The sequence below is a fragment of the Halichoerus grypus genome, chromosome 10 (genome assembly GCF_964656455.1).
Source record: "Halichoerus grypus chromosome 10, mHalGry1.hap1.1, whole genome shotgun sequence".
Classification (NCBI taxonomy): Eukaryota; Metazoa; Chordata; class Mammalia; order Carnivora; family Phocidae; genus Halichoerus; species Halichoerus grypus.
In genome coordinates, this window is record NC_135721.1 from 34,393,509 (window position 1) to 34,406,186 (window position 12,678).

Consider the following 12,678-nt stretch of genomic DNA (forward strand, 5'->3'; position numbering starts at 1 on the left):
AAACTTGAGGATATATACCACTGTCATGACATGTGGGTTAATATAAAGGGATAGGGTAATATTCTTGTGGACATCTTGTAGCATTTTTAAAAAATTTTTAGTTAAAAAGTAACCAGTTTCTGTACTCAGCATGGTAGAACAGGAGTCGAAATTCCTTTCAGAATGTAAATATTCCTAATGAAATCTGAGAACTCTGATTTCTAATAAACTTGAAAGAGTAAAAAATTACAGCATGTGGATGGAAGTGATTATTTTTCCCCTTAAAATTTTAAGTAATCACAATGTGGGGCTTGATCCCAGGACCCTGAGATCATGACCTGAGCTGAAATCAAGAGTCAGCTGCTTAACCGACTGAGCCACCCAGGTGCCCCTGGAAGTGATCTTAATGTAAGATGTATTTGTTCCTACAAACCTCAGTGGGTACTTGATAGAGCATCATTCCAAAAGAACCCCCAGGCCACACACTGTCACAGTTGCTTTTTAATAACTTCATGGTTGATTGTGGTCCACAAATGCCCTTAAAATTTTTTTCAGAACTTGGAAATAATCTAACTTTAGCATCTACTTTTAAAGAGCCTAACCATACCTAAAAATGGTAGGGTGGCTGCTTAAAAGTACTAATACTGATGTTTTTATGGTTTATGCATTTTCTCGTATCTTAAGACTCTGCTGTATGTGAGTTAGGATGATGTTCAGCCTTGAGGAACAGAAACCCACAATCTGAAACAAAACGAATGTTCTCTTGTGAACATAGCCACTCCAGGATTGGTATCATAGCTTTGCAGTCTCTCCAGACCCAGGCTCTTGCTGTCTTGTCCCACCTTCAACATATGGGGGTCATGCGATTGCTGCATCTGAATCTCTGACAGATCCAAGCATTGTGTTCTATTTCTGTCAATGTTTTTCCTAAAATGTGGTGCCCAGGACCGGACCTGATTCTGTTCCCTGGCAGATGAACACTGTGAGGACAGAGACTGTGTCTGCTCATTGCCTGCTGAGTCCCCAGTGCCTCGGTGGGGCCTGCTCCAGTTCCAGCCATCGTATCTGTTTTCCCGGTGGGAAGGAGGGCAGGGGAAAAGAGAATGTCCCTTCCCTTGAGGACACTTCCCAGAATGCCACACCGTTTCTGCATATAGACCAGTGGCCAGAATTTCATCAAAAGACCATACCAAGCTATTGAGAAATAGTCTATACGTGGAGCAAGCATGTGCCCAGTTAAAATTCAGAGGTAATTTTGCTGAGTCAAGGAGAGAGTGGAAGGGGGGTGGCAACTGGCAGGCTGCCAAATTATAGCTAAAACAGACTTCAAAGACTGGATTATGGGACGCATGGGTGGTTCAGTTAGTTAAGCATCTGCCTTTGGGTCAGGTCATGATCCCAGGGTCCTGGGATCGAGTCCCGCATCGGGCTCCCTGCTCAGCATTCCCTGCAGGGGGTTCTCTGCCCTGCTTCTCTGCCTGCCTGCCACTCCCCCTGCTCGCTCTCTGACAAAATAAGTAAATAATCAACCAATCTTCAAAGACTCTAAATTCCGTTAAGCCAAAAATGCCAGTAAATAAAATCTTCAAAGACTCTGGATTCAGTTAAGGCAAAAATGCCCATAGATATTCTGGTTTGCTAGGGCTGTCATAACCACAAATTGAGTGGCTTGAGCAACAGAAATGTACTGTCTCACAGTTTTGAAGGCTGGAAGTACGGGATCAAGGTGTCAGCAGGGTTGGTCCCTTCTGAGGGCTGTGAGGAAGAATCCGTTCCAGGCCTCTCTCCCAGCTTCTGGTGCTTGGTGGCAATCTGTGCCATTCTGTGGCTTGCAGATACACCCCAATCTCTGCCTTCGTGTCCACATGGTGTTATCCCTGTGTGCGCATGTCTACGTCCAAATTTCCCCTTTTTGTAAGGATACCAGTCACATTGGATTAGAAGCCCACTCAGTTCAAGTATAACCTCATCTGTTTCTTTAAAAAAAATTTTTTTTAAGTAATTTCTATACCCAACATGGGGCTCAAACTCAACCCCGAGCCAGCCAGGTGCCCACTTTTAACCTTTTTTAAAATAAATCCTACCCCCAACGTGGGGCTTGAACGCACGACCCTGAGATGGAGAGTCACATGCTCTACCAACTGAGCCCGCCAGGTGCCCCTAGTATTGACCTGATCTTAACCTAATTAATCACATCTGCAATGACACTTTTGAAATACAAGGTCACATTCTGTGGTCTGGGGGCTGGGACTTCAACATATGAATTTTGAGGGGACACAATTTAATCTATAACAAGGGTAAATCACAGAGAACTCAATTTAAGAATGACTTTTCAAAAAAAAAAAAAAAAAAAAGGCCCTGAATGGAATCTGGAAAGGCTTTGAAGCCTGGCCATGGTCACCTGTCCTGTAGCTTCCCTGTGGCAACAGCAGGGGGCAGGGCTGCACCATCTGCTAGGAGCCTCTCCCCAGTTTGCCCTTGGCTGCTGGAAGGATTTTACACCTAATACCCAACAGTTCAACGTGGGTCTATTTGGGCACCACTACCCCTCCCTCAAAGCTTTGATGGGCATCAAGGCCTATGAATAAACCAGAGAGGAAGTGGGTCAGATGACCACAACCTGTGTGGGTGTATATAGTAGTTTGGTGGGAAGAGGAGTCTGAACGCAGGTGGGAGAGCCACAGGCTCCCCGCCTGATGCCCAGGGGTTTGTGCATGGGAGAGAGAGGGAGTTGGTGATAAAGAGAGCAGTTTTGATTTGCTGCCTCCTACCTGACAGCCTTTCTGCTCCCGGTGGTCAGTCCAGCTCCCAGTGGAAGGAGGTAGGTCAGCACCTCCAGGGCCGGCCAGGGCTGGTGGGCTAAGCTGAGGACCCAGCCCTTTTGGTATAATTCCTGCATTTCCTCTTACAACGATTTTATTTTATTTTAAGGTTTTTAGTTTAATTCCAGTTAGTTAACATGCAGTGTCATACTAGTTTCATCCTGTTACAATTCTTTGCTGTATTTCTATGCCTAGGAAGGAAGGCATGATACTCAGCAAGGGATTATTGAAGTCCCACTATGTGCCTGATGACTTTCAAAAGATTTATGAAGCAGCTGGGGAGTCGACACTGAAGTAGGCGGAATTAAACAGTCCAGTGTGGAGGACCAAAGGAGTGTCAGTTCGGTGTGTGTGGGGGGGACAGGCCAGGCCCAGGAGAAGTGGGACTCCATTCAGGAGACCTGGGAACAGTCTGGAACCTATGTGTCGTGCTGATTCATCACTGAGAATGATGACACTCTTTCAGATTTTTGCCCTCATATTCTTTTGTTTCCCAAAGTAGTAATTATGTGATTAAAAAGAGAAAGCATTTATTTTATACATAAAACTACAAAGAAAAATTATTTGTAATCCTTACATGCCAGAGAATCAGTGTAGTTTTTCTATACTTATATCTGCATGTAACATTTTTTTTTTGAAGTTTTATCTAAGCATTTGTGCACATAGTCTAAAAAGTCACATCGTTCTTATTAAGCTCGTTGTGAAACCCTCTACCCTACCATTCCCCCTCCTCCCAGGACAGCCAGGATCATCTCTCACGGGGATGATACTGTCCTTTTTTTCTAGGTCTCTAAATAATATGCTATTATCACCACATATAGACTTTTCATTTTAGGCATTATATGAAAATTCCTCTTTTCCTCTTCCCTGCTCCACCCTTCCCATTTCCTCATCTCCCAAAGAAGTTATATCAAATTTTACAGCATTACCTAGCATTTTTGTTGTTCTCAGCATGAAAATGCTATTCACAGACGACGAGACACTACAACCACTTCTTCCTTGCACACCTCGTTATTTTTGCCTAGACGGAAAATGCTCATCTGCTTCATTTGTTGCGTTCTTTTCTTAAGATTTTATTTATTTATTTGAGAGAGTGAGTGAGAGACAGAGAGAGAGAGCATGAAGGGGGTTGTGGGGCGAGGGGCAGAGGCAGAGGGAGAAACAGATGCCCCGAGGAGCAGGGAGCCCGATGTGGGGCTCCATACCAGGACCCTGGGATCATGACCTGAGCCGAAGGCAGACGCTTAGCAACTGAGCCACCCAGGCGCCCCAGTTTGTTGTGTTCTTATCACAAATTCAGCCCCACCCTCTGTGCCAACTGTGAGCTCTTGATATTCAGCCAGAGTAGGTATTAACAGCTTCTCCTCCCAGGAGAGGGCTGAGCAGGAGGTGCAGCCCTAGGTGCCTACCTGGAGCTGGAAGATCTCCCCTCCCTTCCCCTTCTGCCTAGGATTCCTTGCATGTTCACCCCCCGTTCTCTGCATCCCATTCTTCCTTGGTCTTAATTTATTTTCCTCCTCGATTGTCAAAGGAGAACGGGTACACAAGAGGTAAAATTTTTCAGATCGTCACATGTTGGATAAATCAGCCAAGTACAGTAAGACCAGTTGGCAGTAGTTTTCCTTTAGAATTTCAGCCAAGTCTGAAGATGTTTTCATCCCCGATCTTTTATCTGCGATGTGTAGCCTCCCGGCTCCTCCAAGCCCCCAAGCGTGTGAGATCTCTTTGTTCCTGGTATTCCGTCTGACTTGTTTTTATCTAGTGTGCTATCAATGGGCCCTCATTTGTAAATTCACGTCTTTCAATTCTGGAGAATTTTCTTGAATTATTTAATTTTCCTTCTTCTCTCTTTTGGCCCTTTTGCTATTCAAATGGCTGACCACCTAAATGTCCTCTCATTTTCTTATATTTTTTCTCTCTTTTTTTTTTTTTTTTAAAGATTTTATTTATTTATCTGAGAATGAGAGAGAACACGAGAGGAGAGAAGGTCAGAAGCAGAAGCAGACTCCCCGCCGAGCAGGGAGCCTGATGCGGGACTCAATCCTGGGACTCCAGGATCATGACCTGAGCCGAAGGCAGTCGCTTAACCAACTGAGCCACCCAGGCGCCCCTTCTCTCTCTTTTTTTAAGATTTTATTTATTCATTTGACAGAGAGAGCACAAGCAGGGGGAGTGGGAGAGGGAGAAGCAGGCTCCCTGGTGAGCAAGGAACCTGATGCGGGGCTCGATCCCAGGACCCTGGGATCATGACCTGAGCTGAAGGCAGACACTTACCCGACTGAGCCACCCAGGCACCCTTTTTTTCTCCTGTTATTCAACCATTTGTCTTCTTGCTCTTTTTTCTGAAAGTTTCCAACATCTTTATCTTCCAACCCTGATACCGAGTTTTTAATTTCTGCTTTCTTTTACTACCCAAGAGATCTGTTTTTGGAATGTTTACTTTTTGTAGTAACTGTCCTTCTTTTATGGGTGCGGCATCTTTCCCCTCTAAGGATATTAGTGATTTTTATTAATATTTTCTTCTTCCTACATACTTTGTTTTGTCTAAGTTGATTTTTCCTATTAGATCCCTCTCCTGCATGATAGAGGCATCCCTTGAATGGCTAAAAGCCATTGGTTATTGGTTCATATTAAGAAACTCAGACTGGGGCGCTTGGGTGGCTCAGTCGGTTAAGCTTGGTTATCTCAGCTCAGATCTTGATCTCAGAGTAGTGAGTTCAAGCCCCACATTGCGCTCCACGCTGGGCTACTTTAAATAAATAAATAAATAAATTAATTAATTAATTAATTAAAAGAAACTTGTACTGGGGGCTGTGAGCATGTGAGTGTTGGTAGTTGACTATGAACTTTATTGTAGGCCTGGCTGGGTTTCATACAGACCTTCAGCTCGTTCTTATTCCAGCTCCTCTCTTTGCCCCACTCGGTGTCCCACTTATTCTGAGCCTTTTGGGGATTCTGCTGTGTAAATGGGTTTGGCTCTTGTCCCTACTACTGACTAGGAATCCATTTTTTTTTGTTTCCCCTAAGCCGTTTACCGTTTTGTGCATCTGCTTTCCAGTTCCCAAAACATTTTTCCTGTTGTTCCTCTTTCTCCTTGACTGTGTGGGGTTTGCCTTAAATTTTGCTTCCTTTAATTGTTGTTGAAGTGGGGTTTCAGGAGGGAGCAAAAGTTAATGTGTGTTCTCAATCTGATGTCTGCCTGGGTCTGTTTTTCCTTGTTTCTTCATGTAGTTTAGTCCCCCAACTTTATTGAAGTGTAATCAAAGTACAATTAACTCCCTATATTTATTTTTTTTTAGAAGATTTTATTTATTTGACAGAGAGACACAGCAAGAGAGGGAACACAAGCAGGGGGAGTGGGAGAGGGAGAAGCAGGCCTCCTGCCGAGCAGGGAGCCCGATGTGGGGCTTGATCCCAGGATCCTGGGATCATGACCTGAGCCGAAGGCAGACGCTTAACGACTGAGCCACCCAGGCGCCCAACTCCCTATATTTAAAATGCACAATCTAATCAATTTTGACATGTCTATACACTTGTGACATCATCATCACAATTAAGATAATATTTTGTCATCATTTCATCATCTACAAATTTCTTTGTGCCCCTTTGTAATTCTCCCTTAGCCCTGGCCCCAGGCAACACTAATCAGCTTTCTGTCTCCATCAAATAGCTAACATATTCAAGGATTTTATATGAATGGAATCATATGGTATGTACTATTTTTTCCTATGGCTTCTTTCAGTGTAATGATCCTTGATTTGTCCATGTTGCATTTATCAATAGTTCATTCCTTTATATTGCTAAGTATTATTTTTTTTAAAGATTTTATTTATTTATTTGAGAGAGAGAGAGAATGAGAGAGAGAACATGAGAGGGGGGAGGGTCAGAGGGAGAAGCAGACTCCCTGCTGAGCAGGGAGCCCGATGCGGGGCTCGATCCCGGGACTCCAGGACCATGACCCGAGCCGAAGGCAGTCGTTCAACCAACTGAGCCACCCAGGCGCCCCTATTGCTAAGTATTATTCCACGGAATGGATATACCACAGTCTGTTAATTCATTCACCTGTTGAGAGACATTTGGATTGTTTCCAGTTTTTGGCTACTACAAATAGAGCTGTATTTATGTACAAGTCTTTGTGTGACTATGTTTTTGAGGTTTTGTTTTGTTTTTTTAAGTAAATACCTAGGAGTGGAATGCCTGAGTCATATGCGTATGGTAGGTGTATGTTTAAATATTTGTAAGTAACTGCCAAACTGTTTTCCAAAGTGGTTGTGACATTTTACATTCCCACCAGCAGTGTATGAGAGTTTCAGTTGCTCCATCTTATTGCCAAAACTTGTTATGGCCAGTCTTCTCATTATACTTTTTAAAATGGAAATATAATAGATACACAATATCCTATTCATTATGGGTGTACATCAGTGATTTGATGATTTTTTTTTTTTTAAGATTTTATTTATTTATTTGACAGAGAGACACAGCGAGAGAGGGAACACAAGCAGGGGGAGTGGGAGAGGGAGAAGCAGGCCTCCCGCCGAGCAGGGAGCCCGATGTGGGGCTCGATCCCAGGACCCTGGGATCATGACCTGAGCCGAAGGCAGACGCTTAACGACTGAGCCACCCAGGCGCCCCTGATTTGATGATTTTTTTTTTTTAATTAATTAATTATTTTTTTTTTAAAGATTTTATTTATTTATTTGAGAGAGAGAATGAGAGAGAGACAGCACGAGAGGGGGAGGGTAAGAGGGAGAAGCAGACTCTCCGCCGAGCAGAGAGCCCGATGCGGGACTTGATCCCGGGACTCCAGGATCATGACCTGAGCCGAAGGCAGTCGCCTAACCAACTGAGCCACCCAGGCACCCTGATTTGATGATTTTTATACATTATAGAATGATCCCCGCAATAAGTCTAGTGACCGTATAAAGTTATTGCAATATTATTGACTATATTCCCTATGCTCTACATTATATCCCCCTGACTTATTTATTTTATAACTGAAAGTTTGTAACTCTTAATCCCCTTCACCTATTTGCCTGCCCCCCGGTACCCCCCAAGTACCTCCCCCCCACCAGTACCTCCCCAACTCTGGTAACCACTAGTTTGTTTCCTGTATCTATGAGTCTGTTCCTGTTTTGTTTTATTTGTTCATTTGTTTTGTTTTTTAGATTCTACTTATAAGCGAAATCATTCAATATTTGTCTTTCTTTGACTTACTTCACTTAGCATAATACCCTCTAGGTCCATCCATGTTGCCACTCATTATATTTTAATTTGCATTTCCCTAATGACTAATGATGTTTAGCATTTTTATGTGCTTATTGGCATTCATAAATCTTCTATGAAGTGTCATTTGAAATCTTTTGTTCATTTTTATTGGGTTGTTTGTGTCCTTATTACACTGTAAGAGTTTTTACAGTGTATGAATCTTACTTTTTTCTTATCTTTTAAAATATTGAGTTATAATTCACATAATAAAATTCACCCTATCAAAGAGTACAATTCAGTGGTTTTTAGCATATTCACAAAGTCGTGCAACCATCACCACTATCTAATTCCAAGCATCTTCATTGCCCATGCCCTCCACAAATCCCCAGACCCATTAGCAATCACTGCCCCACCCCTCCTCCTAATCCCTGGCTGCCGCTAATCTACTTTCTGTCTCGATGGAACATTTGATGTAAATGGAATCATACAATATGTGGTCTTTGTGACTGGCTCCTTTCACTTAGCAGAATGTTTTCAAGGTTCATCCATGCTGTAGCATGTATCAGTACTTCATTCCTTTTCAGGATTGTATGGTATTCTACTGTAGGAATATACTGCATTCTGTTTATCCATTTATCATTTGCTGAACATTTGAGTTTTTTCCACTTTTTAGCCATTATGAATAATTCCATTATGAATATTCAAGTTTAAGTTTTTGTATGAACATATTTTTAAACAATTCTCTTGGTTATATACCTAGGACTGGAATTGATGGGTCATATGGTAACTCTGTGCTTAGCTTTTCGAGTTACTGCCAAACTGTTTTCCAAGGCAGCTGCACCATTTTACATTCACACTAACAACATATGAGGGTTCCAATTTCTGCACTTTCTCAACACTTGTTATTGTTTTTTCATTCTAGCCATCCCAGTGGGTGTTCAGTGGTATCTCGCTGTGGTTTTCATTTGCACTTCCCCAGTGAATAATGATGGTGGGCATCTTTTCATGTGCTTATTGACCATTTGTAGATCTTCTTCAGAGGAATGCCTACTCAATACTTTTGCTCATTTAAAAATTGGATTATTGGGCGCCTGGGTGGCTCAGTCGTTAAGCGTCTGCCTTCGGCTCAGGTCATGATCCCAGGGTCCTGGGATCGAGTCCCACATCGGGCTCCCTCCTCGGCGGGAAGCCTGCTCTCCCTCTCCCACTCCCGCTGCTTGTGTTCCCTCTCTCGCTATCTCTGTCTCTGTCAAATAAATAAATAAAATCTTTTAAAAAATTGGATTATTTATCATTTTATTGTTGAGGTGTGTATTTGTATATTTTAGATGCAAGTCCTTTGTCTGATACATGTGTTATCACATAGGGAATATTTTCTCCCTGTCTGTGGCTTGCCTTTTTTTTTTAATGGTATCTTTCAAAAGCACAAGTTTATAATTCCGATAAAGTCCAACTAATTAATTTTTTTCTTTTATGTTTTGTGCTTTTATGTTCTAAGAAACCTTTGCCTAACTCAAAGATAAAAAGATTTTCTCCTATGTTTCTTTCTAGACACTTTATGGTTTTAGGTGTTACATTTAGGTTCATGATCTGTGGAAGTTAATTTTTATATATGGTGTGAGGTAACATTCACGTTTGATATTGAGGATATTTCCAATTTTTCCTTGATCTATATTATTACATATATATCACCACTGCAGATTATTATTTTGTATTTCATATGAGGCAGAATGGGAGTGTCATTCCCTTTCTTCCCTACTTTTTTTTCCTCCTCACCCTATCTTACCCTATCCCACACCTCTTACAGGGAAGGTTTTTCTGGTTTTTGTCTTTTGTGCTTTTCTTTCCTTAAGAGTGAAGATACAGAGAGATTTTGCCAATGGAATATATTTTTTGACTAAATATCACCACATTTCTTTCCCTGTATTCTTGCCAACACTTGGTATTCTCTAATTTTTATTTTTTATTTTGCTAATTTGGATGATGTAAAGGGATATCTCATAGTTTTATTTTTGAGTTCTTTAACTGATAGTTTAAGTATTTCTTTCTTTCTTTCTTTCTTTTTCTTTTCTTTCTTTCTTTCTTTCTTTCTTTCTTTCTTTCTTTCTTTCTTTCTTTCTTTCTTTCTTCTTGAGAGAGAGAGAGAGAGCACACATGAGTGGTGGGGAGGGGGAGAGGGAGAAAGACAATTTTAAGCAGACTCCATGCCCAGCGTGGAGCCCAATGTGGGGCTCCATCTCACAACCCTGAGATCATGACCTGAGCCGAAATCAAGAGTCGGACCCTTAACTGACTGAACCACCCAGTCGCCCCTGAGTATTTCTTTATATACTTGTTAACCTTTCAGATTTCCCTTATATGAATTGCCTATTATGGCTATATCCATTTATCTTTTGATATTTATCTATAATTCCCCGATTTTACTTCTCAATTTGCAAAAATATGCTGAATTTGGATTTTTAATATTTTATTTATGAAATAAAATATAATATGTATGCAATAACTGTTGTCAATTTTAGGCATTGCAAACATTTGCTCCCAATTTATCACTCATCTAGTAACTCTATGATGTTGTTTATTGAGCTGAGATCTCTACTTTTTATGTGGACAAATTCATCAATTTTTCAACTATGATCTGTGCTTTTAAAATCTTTATTCCCTCAAGGCAAAAAAGATGCCCTCCTACATGCTTATATCTTAGCTTTATAGTTTAACCTTTTATATTTAGATATTTACTCCATTAGGTAGGAGTTGTGAGGTAGGGATCCAACCTTGCTTTGTCTGTCCTGGTTTACCAGTTTCATGTTCTTTCTTTCTTTCTTTTTTTTTTTAAGATTCATTTATTTATTTATTTTGGGGGGAGGGGTAGAGGGAGAGAATCTCAAGCAGACTCCCTGCACTGAGCACGGAGCTGGTGTGGGGCTCAATCTCATGACCCTGAGATCGTGACCTGAACTGAAATCAGGAGTCGGATGCTTAACTGACAGCCACCCAGGCACCCCTCCAGTTTCATGTTCTAAGCACAGCTTAGCATGCAGCTAGGCAGCCGAGGAGCATGAAGGATCAGGGGACCCCTGAGTGTGAGGGGCGGAGAAGGACCCATTACGGTGGTTTTCTCCAGCAGCATTTAGCTAACAAGGCTGAGAGCTGGATTGAGACAACATTAGGTTTTTTTTTCAAGTGTCGATTTTGGAAGGACAAAGAAGGAAGGGAGTTCAGGACTTGGCAGGGAGCAGGAGGAGTAGACACGATAAGCCAGAAGTGCTGTGGACGGAAGCGTCTTTGGTTCCTGTGGGTAGGTGCTGGAGACACAGGGACATGCTTAGGTTATAATACATGACAAAACAACCAGGAAGCCAAGTGTGTGGGCTGTAGCAGTGCCCAGATGTGACAGGACGGGTCTCCTCCACCCCTCCACCCTTGGAGTTAGCACAGACCGGGGTAGACTGGTGGCGGCTGTCAGAGTGAGGGCCAGTGGCAGCCCTCCCTGTGGGAAAGGTTGGGCTGTCCTGAAGGTGCTGGCCCTCAGGCCAGAGAGAGAACCCCTCACTGTCCAGGATCCACAGGAGTGGGGCCAACAGCTGCACATGACTAACTGAAGGCTGAGGAGAAGCTCAGGACCTGGAAGGTGGTGGGTGACAGGAAGCAGAGGGATTTCATAGACCTAATTGTGAGGGGGAAGCTGGGGGACAAAGGAGTGGGGCCACAGAGAGTGGGTTTGTCCCAGTGAAACAAATGTGGGGCTTTCCAGCTGAGGCCGACTGACTGTGCTGGGCAGGAGAGCTGGGTTATGCCACACAACCGTCCTGCCATGCCTACCACTTAACACATTAACAAAGGGTCGGGGCTTGCTCATAGACCTCCCTCATGTCGTTGCACTGCCTGGAGAACAGGAGGTCCTCCCCATCAAAAAGGCAGAGGAGGAGAGCAAGACTGGAAAAATCCCAATGGGCTTTCTGGGGCCCCAGCCCGGAATTGACATTTCATTGGCTGGAATGGGGTGCGTGGTCTGCCCTACTGTGGGAGGGCTGAGGAGGGCAGGGCTCTGTGCGTCTGGCTGGGGAGGTCTGGAGACCAGCCACCACCAGTCATGTCCACCACAGGATGTGTGACGATGTGTTTCCTGTCAGGACTGGCCTCCTCCTGGGCCTGCCTGGCTTCCAGGCCCATCCCTGGACTTGCCCTGGACGGGGGGAGATGTTGATGAGAGGGGAGGCTACAGGGACCCTGGGAGGGCTGGGGGGACCAGCTGGTGAGGGGGGAGGAGAGGGGGGCGGGGTCTCTCGGTGCTGCCTGAGGAGGGGCAGTGCACCCTGCCTGGGGCCCCCTACCAGGCCTGGTGGAGATAGCGGCCTTGCTTTCAGTAATGAAATTTCCCTACCCGCCCTTTCTCACCAAGTGCATTCAGAGCAAAGGGCACACGACTAGGGAGGGAGTGACTCCAAAAATGAACAAGGTGGGTTATGGCCAATGCTTCACTGTCTTCTCCCTTCTTTTCTGCTTGTTCTCAGTTTCCTATAGTGTGGATTGCTTTCTGGGACAACTGGGGAAAGTAACAACTGTTGTGTGATAAGTGAGTGCAGGGTGCGTGTGGCGGATGAGCCTCCTGGCCGGGGGGGAGATAGGACTCAAGGGCACATAGTGGGTATCCTCGTGCCAGCTTTCACCGGTG